Source organism: Portunus trituberculatus, chromosome 11 (assembly GCF_017591435.1).
Source record: "Portunus trituberculatus isolate SZX2019 chromosome 11, ASM1759143v1, whole genome shotgun sequence".
Classification (NCBI taxonomy): Eukaryota; Metazoa; Arthropoda; class Malacostraca; order Decapoda; family Portunidae; genus Portunus; species Portunus trituberculatus.
In genome coordinates, this window is record NC_059265.1 from 2,027,829 (window position 1) to 2,042,835 (window position 15,007).

General features: G+C 41.1%; 1 long non-coding RNA gene across 2 annotated transcripts; it reads right to left on the bottom strand.

The window, feature by feature from the left end:
• Positions 1 to 4,789: 4,789 nt before the first annotated feature.
• LOC123502294 lies at positions 4,790 to 13,425 on the bottom strand. 2 transcript variants are annotated; one of them, XR_006673889.1, is made up of 3 exons: positions 13,347 to 13,425; positions 5,509 to 5,784; positions 4,790 to 5,179 (listed from the first exon to the last, which is right to left on the bottom strand). It is a non-coding gene; the product is annotated as an uncharacterized LOC123502294 (long non-coding RNA). The 2 variants fall into 2 exon arrangements; XR_006673888.1 differs by lacking the exon at positions 13,347 to 13,425 and adding an exon at positions 7,164 to 7,348.
• Positions 13,426 to 15,007: the final 1,582 nt, after the last annotated feature.

Genomic DNA, 15,007 nt, shown 5'->3' on the forward strand with positions numbered 1-15,007 from the left:
CCATTTGACATGTTTTTATGGTATTTTAAGACCATTTGACATGTTTTATGGTATTTTAAGACCATTTGGCATGTTTTTGGTATGTTAAGACCATTTGGCATGTTTTATGGTATGTTAAGACCATTTGGCATGTTTTATGGTATGTTAAGACCATTTGGCATGTTTTTATGGTATGTTAAGACCATTTGGCATGTTTTATGGTATGATATTTTAAGACCATTTGGCATGTTTTTATGGTATTTTAAGACCATTTGGCATGTTTTTATGGTATTTTAAGACCATTTGGCATGTTTTTATGGTATTTTAAGACCATTTGGCATGTTTTTATGATTTTAAGACCATTTGGCATGCATTTGAAGAAAGTTTGGCTATGGTAATACCCTTTTTTTGACATTAACCCCTTCAGTACCATGACACATTTCCATATTCCTTGTGGTGACTATTTGGTGATTTTGTACAGCTTCACAAACTCATGTGGGGTGAAAATTGTGAAGACTGTGGCCATTAATTTTGTGACCTTCATAGACCTTCGATAATGTCAATAAAATGGTCTAATGGTGCACAAATCTCAAGGTAAAAATGTGTCCCAGTACTGAAGGGGTTAAGAAGGGTGTATGGAGGTGACAAGATTAATGGGCACAGTCTTCACTATTTCAATCCCCCACATGAGTTTGTGAAGCAAGTGTTGGATTCTCTGGACAAAGATGCAGTGTGCTTGTTAAGAGATTCACTCAGCACTCACTCACTCCTTCACTTACTGAACTCAGAGGAATGAAGAATGTGCATTGTTGCTGCTTGTGTGTCAGACAAAGGCCTGTATTCACAAACACTTTGGTGTCTCAACAACACGCCTTCCAAGGCCACAGAGATCACTGGCAGGGTTTTCATGAGTGTTTCTCCACTTAATATTGTAGAAATGTCACTCTGCCTCAGGAACCATAAAATACCCTTATTCTCTCACCACCACTGTTTTCCAAGGCCACACAGATGACTGGCAGCATTTTCAAGACTGTTTCTCCACTTAATAATACAGAAATCTTGTCATTCTGCCTTTACAACTCTCTCTCTCTCTCTCTCTCTCTATCTTTCTCTCTTTCAAGACTGTTTCTCCACTTAATAATACTCTTGTCTCTCTCTCTCTCTCTCTCTCTCTCTCTCTCTCTCTCTCTCTCTCTCTCTCTCTCTCTCTCTCTCTCTCTCTCTCTCTCTCTCTCTCTCTCTCTCTCTCTCTCTCTCTCTTAAATGGCAATGAAAAGATCTAATGGTACACAAATCTCAAGGTAAAAATGTGTCCCAGTACTGAAGGGGTTAAATAGTGAAGACTGTGGCCATTAATCTTCTGCCTTCTATAGATCTTTCCAAGTGTCAATAAAATGGTCTAATGGTACACAGATCTCAAGGTAGAAATGTGTCCCAGTACTGAAGGGGTTAAAATAGTGAAGACTTGCCATTATTCTTCTGCCTCTATAGACCTTTCCTGATGTCAATAAAATGTCTAATTGTACACAAATTTCAAGGTAAAATGTGTCAATGTTGAAGGGGGTTAAAATAGTGAAGAATGTGGCCATTAGTCTTCTGACGTCTATAGATCTTTCCTACTGTCAATAAAATGGTCTAATGGTACACAAAATCTCAAGATGTCCTAGTATTAAAGGGGTTAAAATAATGAAGAATGTGGCAGTTAATCTTCTGATCTCTGTAGACCTTTCCTAATGTCAATAAAATGGTCTAATGGTACAGAAATGTCAAGGTAAAAATGTGTCCCAGTACTGAAGGGGTTAAAATAGTGAAGACTGTGACCATTAACCTTCTGATGTCTATAAACTTTTCCTAATATCAATAAAATGGTTTAATGGTACACAGATCTCAGGGTAAAAATGTGTCCCAGTACTGAAGGGGTTGAAATAGTGAAGACTGTGGCCATTAATCTTGTGATCTCCATACACCTCTCCATTTTATTGATATTAGCAAGGGTCTATGGTGGTCAAAGGATTAATGGCCACAGCCTTCACTATTTTAATCAATTCAGTACTGGGACACATTTTTACCTTGAGATTTGTGTACCATTAGACCATTTTAATGATATTGGCAAGGGTGTATGGAGGGCACAAGATTAATGTGTGTGTTGTTTTAAAATGTTGTTTTCATGTATATTATTACTATTTGATTGTTTACTTTGATTGCTCTCTCTCTCTCTCTCTCTCTCTCTCTCTCTCTCTCTCTCTCTCTCTCTCTCTCTCTCTCTCTCTCTCTCTCTCTCTCTCTCTCTCTCTCTCTCTCTCTCTCTCTCTCTCTCTCTCATGGCAATGAAAAGATCTAATGGTACACAAATCTCATGGTAAAAATGTGTCCCAGTACTGAAGGGGTTAAATAGTGAAGACTGTGGCTATTAATCTTGTCACCTCCATAGACCCTTGCTAATGTCAATAAAATGGTCTAATGGTACACAAATCTCAAGGTAAAAATGTGTCCCAGTACTGAAGGGGTAAAATAGTGAAGATTATGGCCATTAATCTTCTGCCTTCAATAGATCTTTCCAAGTGTCAATAAAATGGTCTAATGGTACGCAGATCTCAAGGTAGAAATATGTCCCAGTACTGAAGGGGTTAAAATAGTGAAGACTTGCCATTATTCTTCTGCCCTCTATAGACCTTTCCTGATGTCAATAAAATGTCTAATTGTACACAAATTTCAAGGTAAAATGTGTCTCAATGTTGAAGGGGTTAAAATAGTGAAGAATGTGGCCATTAGTCTTCTGACGTCTATAGATCTTTCCTACTGTCAATAAAATGGTCTAATGGTACACAAAATCTCAAGATGTCCCAGTATTAAAGGGGTTAAAATAATGAAGAATGTGGCCGTTAATCTTCTGACCTCTGTAGACCTTTCCTAATGTCAATAAAATGGTCTAATGGTACAGAAATGTCAAGGTAAAAATGTGTCCCAGTACTGAAGGGGTTAAAATAGTGAAGACTGTGACCATTAACCTTCTGATGTCTATAAACTTTTCCTAATATCAATAAAATGGTTTAATGGTACACAGATCTCAGGGTAAAATGTGTCCCAGTACTGAAGGGGTTGAAATAGTGAAGACTGTGACCATTAACCTTCTGATGTCTATAAACTTTTCCTAATATCAATAAAATGGTTTAATGGTACACAGATCTCAGGGTAAAAATGTGTCCCAGTACTGAAGGGGTTGAAATAGTGAAGACTGTGGCCATTAATCTTGTGATCTCCATACACCTCTCCATTTTATTGATATTAGCAAGGGTCTATGGTGGTCAAAGGATTAATGGCTACAGCCTTCACTATTTTAATCCTTCAGTACTGGGACACATTTTTACCTTGAGATTTGTGTACCATTAGACCATTTTAATGACATTAGCAAGGGTGTATGGAGGGCACAAGATTAATGTGTGTGTGTTTTAAAATGTTGTTTTCATGGATATTATTACTATTTGATTGTTTACTTTGATTGCGCTCTCTCTCTCTCTCTCTCTCTCTCTCTCTCTCTCTCTCTCTCTCTCTCTCTCTCTCTCTCTCTCTCTCTCTCTCTCTCTCTCTCTCTCTCTCTCTCTCTCTCTCTCTCTCTCTCTCTCTCTCTCTCTCTCTCTATCTGTTAACTTGAAAAGTTGTTTAAAAATCTCTTTGTGAAGTTGAAATTTCTTAAAATTTTGCAAAGTTGAAAATTCATGTTAATATTTATTGTATATTATAAATTGTTTAAAAATAATTTGTGTTGAAATTTCTTATTTTGCAAAGTTGAAAATTCATGTTAATGTTTATTGTATATTATAAATTGATGTTAATATTTATTGTATATTAAGTTGAAAATTATTGTAGACTTAAATTTTTTTATATTATTTATTATTAAGTTGAAAATCATTGTAGACTATTTTTTTATACTGTTAAGTTGAAAATTTGTCTATTTATTGTCTAGACTTTTTCACCATAGGATTTTGCTCACTTTTTATACTCAGTTTTTATTTTTAAGTTGAAAATTTGTGTAGACTTTCTCTGTATTCTTTGTATATATATTGTTTTATTCAGTTGAAAATATTTGTGGTTTTTTTTTTGCAGGCAATGTGTAATAATGTCAAAAATTGAATAAAAGTGTAGGGAGACTCTTGTATTTAATTTTGGCTCCAATATGCATCCACCTTATCTCCGGAGACTCTTTAGAGTATTTTCGACTTAGTACGATTTAGGGCCCGTTTTCGGCTTTTTTTTTTTTTTGCCATTTTTTCTAGATTTTTACCATTTTTTTCTAGATTTTTTACCATTTTTAGTGTTTTTTTGGCCAGTAGTGCTGCTGTATTTTATGTAGTACGATATAGGGCCCGTTTTTCGGCTTTTTTTTTGCCATTTTTTCTAGATTTTACCATTTTTTTCTAGATTTTTTACCATTTTTAGTGTTTTTGGCCAGTAGTGCTGTATTTTATGTAGACCGTTTGAAGATTTTTCAGCCAGATGGTATTTTGGGACCATTTTTACATTAAGTTATTGATGTCATGTAACTTTTTCGCTTTAGTTTCATTTCCTAACAACCACTTTTTTTTTTGTATTGCTTATGATAATAAATAGAAAAAGCTTCAAATCTAGCGCGTTTTATTTCTGGGGTGTGATCGTTTAGAGCGAGTGTAGGTGGTGGTCAATGGAGGCAATATTGGTGTGTCAGACGGATCCAAGCCAGCTTGAGGCGACTACTCACTGAAACCACCCACAACCCACAAATATTCCCAGGAAAGGAAATTTACCGAAACAAAAGATTTACCGAAACAAAAGATTTACACATTATTATTCAGTAGTGACAACAGATCCAAGTACAGTGACACCACCATAATGAGGTGGTAGTGGCAGCAAGCGTTGAATAGGAGGATGTCTGCTATGCGAAGCTGAATCTCTGGACTGCGGTGGTGGAGTTAGTGGTGGTGGTGTAGCAGGTGTTTGCCAGGCCGCTGCGAGGCGAAGTCCCTCAGTGCCAGTAGCTGCGACGGCGACACGTGTATTAGCGGGACGGCAGTGAAGGCCCAATGCGAGGCAGTGCCCCTCCGAGTAGCGGTAGCAGCGGCGGCGGCAACGGTCAATGTAGGCGCAGTGCGAAGCCAGAGAGTCCTTCCCTTGATGGTGCAGGACGCACGGGATCGCTGCAGTCACGGCTTCGGATCACCAACTCCTGTAATGGAGAAAATTTAACTGATTATCTCCATATGTACCACGCCACACTGTCCTACAATACACACTTCACTGCCTCAGTCAGCCTCTCACTCGCCCTCCTCGATCGTTATTCCACTTACACTCCAGTTACACCCTTCTCCCTCGTTCTCCTCCCAGCGTCTCCCGTGTGACGTAGCATCCTGGCCCTTCACCATCCTGACACTCCCATCCCTTCATTCTCACATCTCCCACGCCAGTCTCAGTAAACCACACCACGTCAAACCCCTCAAACTTCCCCACACCCGATCCTCACACCCACACAACCAATCTTGCCACACATTCATCTACCTGGTTAGTGGAATCTTCCGTGTCTGCCGTCATCTGTAGGTTCTCGTCTCCAATCCTCCGCCTCACCACACCTGCCTCGCCTCTATCACCCACTCATCCAGCCAGTCTCCCTCAACGGCGGCAGCGGCGGTGGCGGTCGTTAAGAGTAGACCGTGTGCGCGATGCAATCTTACGGCGGAGGCTTCTAGAAGTGTTGGTAGTGAGCGTTGTCCGTCAAAGTGCAAGGTAGACGAGGCTCATTACCGCTGTGGAGTCAGGCCTTTGGATCGTCAACGCCTGTAATGGACAAGAATAAGCATGAACAAAGCAGTACCTTGTTTACTTGTTCACTAATTATCCCTACAGCTAACAAGCAAGATTACCCTAAGCAAACTCCTTCACTGCCTCAATCAGCCTTTCACTCTTCATTCTACGTATTCTTACCACCACCAATACCATCACAAAAACATGAACAGCAGTATCTTTTTCACTAATTATCTCTAAATGACCAACACCACACATTCCCTTCACGTCTTCACTTCCATCCATAATGTGCCCAAACTCACTCTAAACACTTTATTCCCCCATCTGTCTGTCCTAAAACTCAACCATTGCCTCAGCCAACCTTTCACTCGTCTCTACTCAGTTACACGTCTTCACAGTGCCCTAACCCAGCCAAACACTCGCACCACACCATCCATCCCTTCTGTCTTCTATTTTATCACACTGCATTCAGTTAGTTCCCACTCTGCCTCCTCTTGCCACGAGCCATTCACGCTCACTTCATTCCTCCCAGCCATTCTCAACCCTCCCCACACACACACACACACCCTCCCACCGTCACTCGTGAACCTCGAACCATTTACGCCAGCCTACCACTTCAAGAACTAATTTCATGGTTATATCCCCAAACTTATCGTTATGCTACCACATCTCGCTTCTAATGCACGTACCTTGAAACACCAGCCTCGTTACGTTAGGAAATCCTGTCCACTCATTCTTTTCGCCGATTCTGGTACCTATTCTATAACGAGGGAACCACAATGACTAACCTGAAACATTTTAGCCTCAAATACAACTTACTTAAAGGAGTTCTATAGTAACGCGACCCGTTTAATCCCTTCAGCACCAAGACGCGTTTTCATATTCCTTCTGTTACTATTTGGTGATTTTATACAACTTGAGAAACCTTGTGACATCCATACACGCTTTGTAATATCAATAGAATGATCTAATCGTACACACATCTCAAGGTGAAAATGCGTCACAGTACTGAAGAGGTTAAGCGTAATTCTTCCTTCCTACACAACTACAATGACCACGAAAACACTACACTTGTTACAGCCATTACACAAATCTATTCTGAACCCACGTTACTCTAACCACACTAGTGAATGAACGACCATCTGCCCTTATTGTCATCTACAAGTAAATTTAACATCCACACGTAGCGATGGTTCCTGATACATCCTACATTGACACACAGACATCGTACAATTAACCTTCCAATAGACGCAGTGCACATCCTACACATACCCAGTTATCCTTTATCATTCAACATTCCTAACAACCTTCAAGTTACTGACTAACAATTTCCTATCACCACTGCAGTGTCAACGCGCACACAACACCAACACCTCACACCTACACTATTCGTTTACATAAAAACCACTAACCTCTCCTCCTCTGTGCTGTGCTGTGCTGTGGTGTGGTCCGATAACCTCACAGCAGCGGCACGTCACCTCGCCGCACGAAGACCCACGCAGATCAAGCTTCCCGTTGCTGTTCCTGCCGCTGCTGAACGTCACGCCCACGACAAGACACAGACGGACACTGGGCTGCGTACACTCGAGGGTCGGTGGTGGCATGGTGGCTGGAGAGATGTAGCGAGCGTGGTGTCTGGATTAATACTGTTCCAGCTACTGCTGACGTTGCTTCGTTCTTGTCTCACCCCCCCCAACCTGCCAATAAGGAAAGAGCAATTTGAGGGCAAACGAGCATATGAAACGCTGCCAGTGAACCTAACCACTGGTCCACCACCTGGATATAAACTAGCCACGCTCTTTAACTCCTTCCAAACCAACCATTACACACACTCAATTGCATTAATTTGTTTCATCAAGCATTCTCACCTTCCGTGTAGTACTTACAATATACACGATTTTTTTTATCATTATGTTGTAACAGTTTGAAGCTTCCTTCGTAATAAATGATTATGATAAGATGATAATAATAATATTCTCTCTCTCTCTCTCTCTCTCTCTCTCTCTCTCTCTCTCTCTCTCTCTCAAGTGAACCCTGCCTGTAAATCAACGAATAAAAAAAAAAAAAAGTATCATTAACGAAAAATTGATTATAATATAATAATCTCTCTCTCTCTCTCTCTCTCTCTCTCTCTCTCTCTCTCTCTCTCTCTCTCTCTCTCTCTCTCACGACTCCCTCCAAGTGAACCTTGCCTGTAAATCAACGAATAAAAAAAAAAAAGTATCATTAACGGGAAATGAGTATAATATATAATCTCTCTCTCTCTCTCTCTCTCTCTCTCTCTCTCTCTCTCTCTCTCTCTCTCTCTCTCTCTCTCTCAGTGAACCCTGCCTGCAAATCAACGAATCAATATTAAAAAAAATTAGTAAAAACGTATCATGAACGGATCACTTTTCTAAGGAAGCTTGAGTTGAATTGAGTTGTAAAGACGGAAATGCAACACGTTAGAAGAATGGATAGCTAACCCTTTCAGTACCGTGACACATTACGATATCCATGCTCTACGCTTACTACTGGGTGACTTTATACAGCTTCACAAACTTACGTGGGGATTAAGATAGTGAAGACTGTGGCCATTAACGAGAGTGGTGATGGAGCTGGTGCGATTGTTAGCCAGTCAGGCAGTTAGGCAGGAGCGAGGAGGCATTAAGCTACCTCTCTTAATGAACCCCTTCAGTACTGGGACACATTTTTACCTTGAGATTTGTGCACGGTTAGACCATTTTGTTGACATTACCAAGGGTCTTTGGAGGTCACCAAGTTAATGACCTGCAGGGCTGGAGCTGGTGACCTATGCTTCTTTGAATTATTACACCGCCGATAATGGTGATTGTAGTGATGATGATAATGATATGATGATGATGATGATGGTGATAATATAGTAGTAGTAGTAGTAGTAAAATAATAATATTAAATAAATAAATAAATAGATAAATAAAATAATAATGATAGTAGTAGTAGTAGTAGTAGTAGTAGATAAATGATAATAATAAAAATAAATAAATAAATAAATAAATAAAAATAATAATATAGTAGTAGTAGTAGTAGTAGTAGTAGTAGTAGTAGTAGTAGTAGTAGTATAAAATAATAATAATAATAATAATAACAATAATAATAACACTAACAACCACTCACAACAACAATCACTAATGCCACAACAATCAGGCGATGAGAGTAAAGGTGAGGACAGTCAGTTAGAAAAGAAAGATAGGTAAGAGGAACAGCCAGCCTATCTAAGACAATATATGTATGTGAAGCTTACCTATACTGCTGACTTGGAGGGAGTTACCAGCAGGGGGGGAGAGGAAAACTGGCGGAGAATACTGAAGACGCCTCATTTCATAGGGAGTGTTTATATTGTTCTAATGTGATGATGTGTGAAGATTCCCAGTTTAGATTAGTAGAAGTAAATGACAGAGCCAGGATGTTCAGTCTATAGAAGTGAGGGAACAGTTGAGTGTCATTGAAGAAGACGAGATAACTGGTGTGTGTGTGTGTGTGTGTGTGTGTGTGTGTGTGTGTAAATTCACTGTTTGATCTGCTGCAGTCTCTGACGAGACGGCCAGACGTTACCCTACGGAACGAGCTCAGAGCTCATTATTTCCGATCTTCGGATAGGCCTGAGACCAGGCACACACCACACACCGGGACAACAAGGTCACAACTCCTCGATTTACATCCCGTACCTACTCACTGCTAGGTGAACAGCACCTACACGTGAAAGGAGACACACCCAAATATCTCCACCCGGCCGGAGAATCGAACCCCGGTCCTCTGGCTTGTGAAGCCAGCACTCTAACCACTGAGCTACCGGGTGTGTGTGTGTGTGTGTGTGTGAATGAGCGTGTGTGAATGAGTGTGCGTACGTGAGTGCGTGCGTGATGAGCAGCGTGCGTCCAGCGAGCGCCTACATTAAGCCTTATCGTCCACCACCACCACCACCACAACAGTCGTCAACGGGCGGGGCACCTTCACAAATTTTAAACGTGTTTTGTGCGTGTAAGGACGAGTTCCTGTGCGTGTCATCACGTAACTCACGCCTCGGAAAGTAGTAATAGTAGTAGTAGTAGTAGTAGTAGTAGTAGTAGTAGTAGTAGTAGTAGTAGTAGTAGTAGTAGTAGGTAGTAGTAGAAAAGATTGTGGGTCCTCTTGGGTGCGACGATGCCACTGCTATAACAGTACCTTCTTCAAAGAAAACGGAGTGATGATCGTTCTCTACTTCACTAAAAGAAGTCAGAAGAGACCCAAATACCTATGCAGCTATATAGTACATTAAATGCAATAAAGATTCTGGTTATATACATGAAAATGAGACAAGTAATTTACATGTTTGTCAAATAAGTGCACATACGAGTAGAAACAGAGTAATATATTGAGTGGTTCCTTGCTTGAGTCAAAGGTAAGAGTGTTGCCCGATTTGCTTTCTCTTGCAAGAAATATCTATTAAGGCGGAATATGAATGCCTTGGTCTGGCTGCGCAAGACAGTGTATGACGGGGAAGCGTCAGGGGGTCCTTCCATGGTGGTGAATGCCTTGGTCTGGCTGCGCAAGACAGTGTATAACGGGTAAGCGTCAGGGGGTCCTTCCATGGTAATGACCAGAGAAGTGAAGCGACACGTGCGTGGCGACCTGACTCACCCCCCCAACCTCCACGGGAAATTCCACCTGGGTCGTGAGTGGCAACGTCGCCTGACCTGATAATTATGACACATCACCGTCCATGTATATGAACTAGCTTAATTTATTTTCGTATATGACAATTATCTTTATCATCTACCACTTAATTAAGGTTTCTGAATGTTCTGAGAACGTTATATTTTTTTTATAATGCTATGACTACAGGACAGTGAGTAGCTTGTTTTTATTGGAGATTTGGCATAGTCTCACGGCAGACATGGCCAACGCCCTATGGGTAGGTACGGATGGGTATTATTATTATTATTATTATTATTATTATTAGTAGTAGTAGTAGTAGTAGTAGTAGTAGTAGTAGTAGTAGTAGTAGTAGTAGTAGTAGTAGTAGTAGTAGTAGTAGTAGTAGTAGTAGTAGTAGTAGTAGTAGTAGTAGTAGTAGTAGTAGTAGTAGTAGTAGTAGTAGTAGTAGTAGTAGTAGTAGTAGCAGCAGTAGAAGATTGTTTTATAGTAGTAGTAGTAGTAGTAGTAGTAGTAGTAGTAGTTGTAGTAGTAGTAGTAGTAGTAGTAGTAGTAGTAGTAGTAGTAGTTGTTTTTAGTAGTAGTAGTAGTAGTAGTGGTAGTAGTAGTAGTAGTGGTGCAGTAGTAGTGGTAGTAGTAGTAGCAGTAGTGGTGGTGGTGGTAGCAGCAGCAGCAGTAGCAGCAGCAGCAGTGGTGGTAGCAGCAGCAGCAGTGGCAGTGCAGCAGCAGTGGTGGTGGTGGTAGTGCAGGTGGTGGTGGTAGTGCAGTGTGCAGCAGTAGTGTGCAGTAGTAGTAGTGCAGCAGTTTTTTAGTAGCAGCAGCAGTAGCAGTAGTAGTAGTAGTGGTAGTAGTAGTAGTAGTAGTTTTTGTAGTAGTAGTAGTGTAGTGTGAGATTGTTTTGTAGTAGTAGTGTAGTAGTAGTAGTAGTAGTAGTAGTAGTAGTAGTGTAGTAGTAGTAGTAGTAGTAGTAGTAGTAGTAGTAGTAGTAGTAGTAGTAGTAGTAGTATTGTTTTTAGTAGTAGTAGTAGTAGTAGTAGTAGTAGTAGTAGTAGTAGTAGTAGTAGTAGTAGTAGTAGTAGAAATAGTAGAAGGCAAAGGCTAGGAGCAGGAAGACTCCAAAATCAAACCAACAAGACCCCAACGACGGAGCTATCCAGCGCCGGCGGAAGAGGGCAGCGCCTGGCGGGCAGGCGACAAGGCGGGCCTTGACACATCAAGAACTCGGCAGCCCGATGCAACCAACATCTTAGAAGCTGCCTGTCTCATCTGTCTTGAGCCGCGGTGGAAACGATGTGGGCCAAGTGTGTGTGCGTGGCCGTCGCGCAGCCACGACCACCCAAAACAATATACTCAGCGACTGGCATTTTGTCGTTTCCTCCACCTCTCTTTATCAGGAGACGTTTGACTAACGACAGGACCCAGTACTCGGACACGAGTGTGAGCCGACGACGACGACGACGAGTAGTAGAAAGATTGTTTTTTGTAGTAGTAGTAGTAGTAGTAGTAGTAGTAGTAGTAGTAGTAGTAGTAGTAGTAGTAGTAGTAGTAAGATTGTTTTGTAGTAGTAGTAGTAGTAGTAGTAGTAGTAGTAGTAGTAGTAGTAGTAGTAGTAGTTTGTAGTAGTAGTAGTAGTAGTAGTAGTAGTAGATTGTTTTGTAGTAGTAGTAGTAGTAGTAGTAGTAGTAGTAGTAGTAGTAGTAGTAGTAGTAGTAGTAAAGATTGTTTTGTAGTAGTAGTAGTAGTGGTTGTAGTACCAGTAGTAGTAGAAGATTGTTTTAGTAGTAGTAGTAGTAGTAGTAGTAGTAGTAGTAGTAGATTGTAGTAGTAGTAGTAGTAGTAGTAGTAGTAGTAGTAGTAGTAGTAGTAGTAGTAGTAGTAGTAGTAGTAGTAGTAGTAGTAGTAGTAGTAGTAGTAGTAGAGTTTTGTAGTAGTAGTAGTAGTAGTAGTAGTAGTAGTAGTAGTAGTAGTAGTAGTAGTAGTAGTAGTAGTAGTAGTAGTAGTAGTAGTATGAGTGACTGGCGGGGCTATTACAAGGCAGTTAATCCCTTGAATACTGACACACATTTTTTAGGTTGTAGTGCGATTTGAGTATTTAGTTTGCGTGAGGAAGGGTGTATGAGGTCAAAAGATTAGTGGTCAAACACCACCAGTTAGTAAGCAGAATGAATATGTAAACACGTCCTGGTACTGAAGAGGTTAACCATCATCACCTTCACAACAGTCGTGCACTGCCTCATCAAACTCTCTTGTAAATACCGAATACCACATCATTTTATCAGGCAATACCGGGTTGACACTTCATAATACAGGCTTCACTTAACTCCATAACAACATAACTAAATAAATAACAACATGAGCAATGAAAGACAACACAAGCTCACTTGTAAATACCAAACAAGGCTGCCACTCGTAGGGGAAATCCCCTTCAGTAGGTCATTTTAGCCTAATGTAGGGGGTAGGGAATACCGACGGGAAAATACCAATTTGTAAGGAAACTACAGTTTATTGACAATATGTAGGGGAAGGTTTTTTTTTTTTTTTACTTTAAACACTATAAATATTTGTCTGGACACCAATTAGTTTATAAACAAAATAAATAAATAAATAAATAAATAAATAAATATATATATATATATATATATATATATATATATATATATATATATATATTATTATTATTATTATTACTAATGTGTGTGTGTGTGTGTGTGTGTGTGTGTGTGTGTGTGTGTGTGTGTGTGTGTGTGTGTGTGTGTGTGTGTGTGCTGCTCACTGCATTGTACACACTGGCTCAGGCGTTGCCAGGCTGCTCCACGCCGAACGGCCACTGTATGACACATACTTGCATTGCATTTTCTGCATCCAGCGTTTATTTATCATGCTTATCACAAATGCATAGAGATAACATCATCATGCACGTTAGAATGAAAAAACAAACAAACCTGTTAGATCAAGCTTATGAGTGGTGGTGGTCTCTGTAGCGGGGTCCACACTTGTGGTGGAGGTGACTGGTGAGCTGCGGTGTCTGGCAGAGATCCTATCAAAGTTAGCACAAAACGTTCACTGACCACTAATGATGTAAGAGAGAGAGAGTGTTTGTTGGCATTGTAGGAAAGAAAACGACAAGTTTACTGTACTTGACGACAAACTAATCAAATCTGGCCGCGCCTTCATTAAGAAAATTCCTGTCCACTATTGTGGACACCCGCTTTAACACCCCACGTTCCGCTGACTCCGCCCCACTCCCTAGAGAGAGAGAGAGAGAGAGAGAGAGAGAGAGAGAGAGAGAGAGAGAGAGAGAGAAAGAGTAAATAAATGAGATCAATAATAGAATAAAGAAAGGTGAAGCAGAATGAATGACTATTTACAATGATGACACGCAGTGTGTGTGTGTGTGTGTGTGTGTGTGTGTGTGTGTGTGTAATTCACTGTTTGATCTGCTGCAGTCTCTGACGAGACAGCCAGACGTTACCCTACGGAACGAGCTCAGAGCTCATTATTTCCGATCTTCGGATAGGTCTGAGACCAGGCACACACCACACACCGGGACAACAAGGTCACAACTCCTTGATTTACATCCCGTACCTACTCACTGCTAGGTGAACAGGGGCTACACGTGAAAGGAGACACACCCAAATATCTCCACCCGGCCGGGGAATCGAACCCCGGTCCTCTGGCTTGTGAAGCCAGTGCTCTAACCACTGAGCTACCGGGCCGTGTGTGTGTGTGTGTGTGTGTGTGTGTGTGTGTGTGTGTGTGTGTGTTGTATGAAAATGTGAGTGTGCGTGCGCTTGCATACAAGCTTGTGGGCAGAACTGCGTGTAAATGTGGAGTGTGTGTGTGTGTGTGTGTGTGTGTGTGTGTGTGTGTGTGTGTGTGTGTGTGTGTGTGTGTGTGTGTGTGTGTGATAATGAGTCTGCTTGCGTATGCGTGCGTTTGTGTGCGTGCGTAAGGCTTTGCGTGAGTGAGTGTGTGTGTGTGTGTGTGTGTGTGTGTGTGTGTGTGTGTGTGTGTGTGTGTGTGTGTGTGTGTGTGTGTGTATCTGTGCGTGTTACTGCGTGCGTGCGACAAAAAAAGCCCTGTCAAAAAGTCCCTCCAAAAAGACCACTAAAACAAACTCCAAACCCTGCCAGGAAGCCTCGTCAAAGCAAAAATCCCGCCAAAAAAAATCTAACTAAAACACCCCACCATGAACACCTGCAAAAATGACCGTCCAAAATGTCCCATAAACACATAAACACACACACACACACACACACACACACACACACACACACACACACACACACACGAAAAAGTCCCATCACAAAACTCTGCCAAAACGTCCTGCCAAAAGGTCCCACCAAAATGCGCCTCCAAAAAGTCCCTTGAAAAACACCAGCCAAAACAAACTACAAAAATCCCTGCCACGAAGCCTCATCAAAGTCAAAATTCAGCCAAAAAAATGCAGCTAAATCTTCCCACCATGAAGACCTGCAAAAATGTCCTGCTAAAATGTCTCTGCCAAAGCCCCGCCAAGAAAAAGACCCACGAAGCCCCGCCAAATTGACCCTCCAACATGCTCCGTCAATAAAAATCGCGTAAAATTCCCGCCACAAAACTC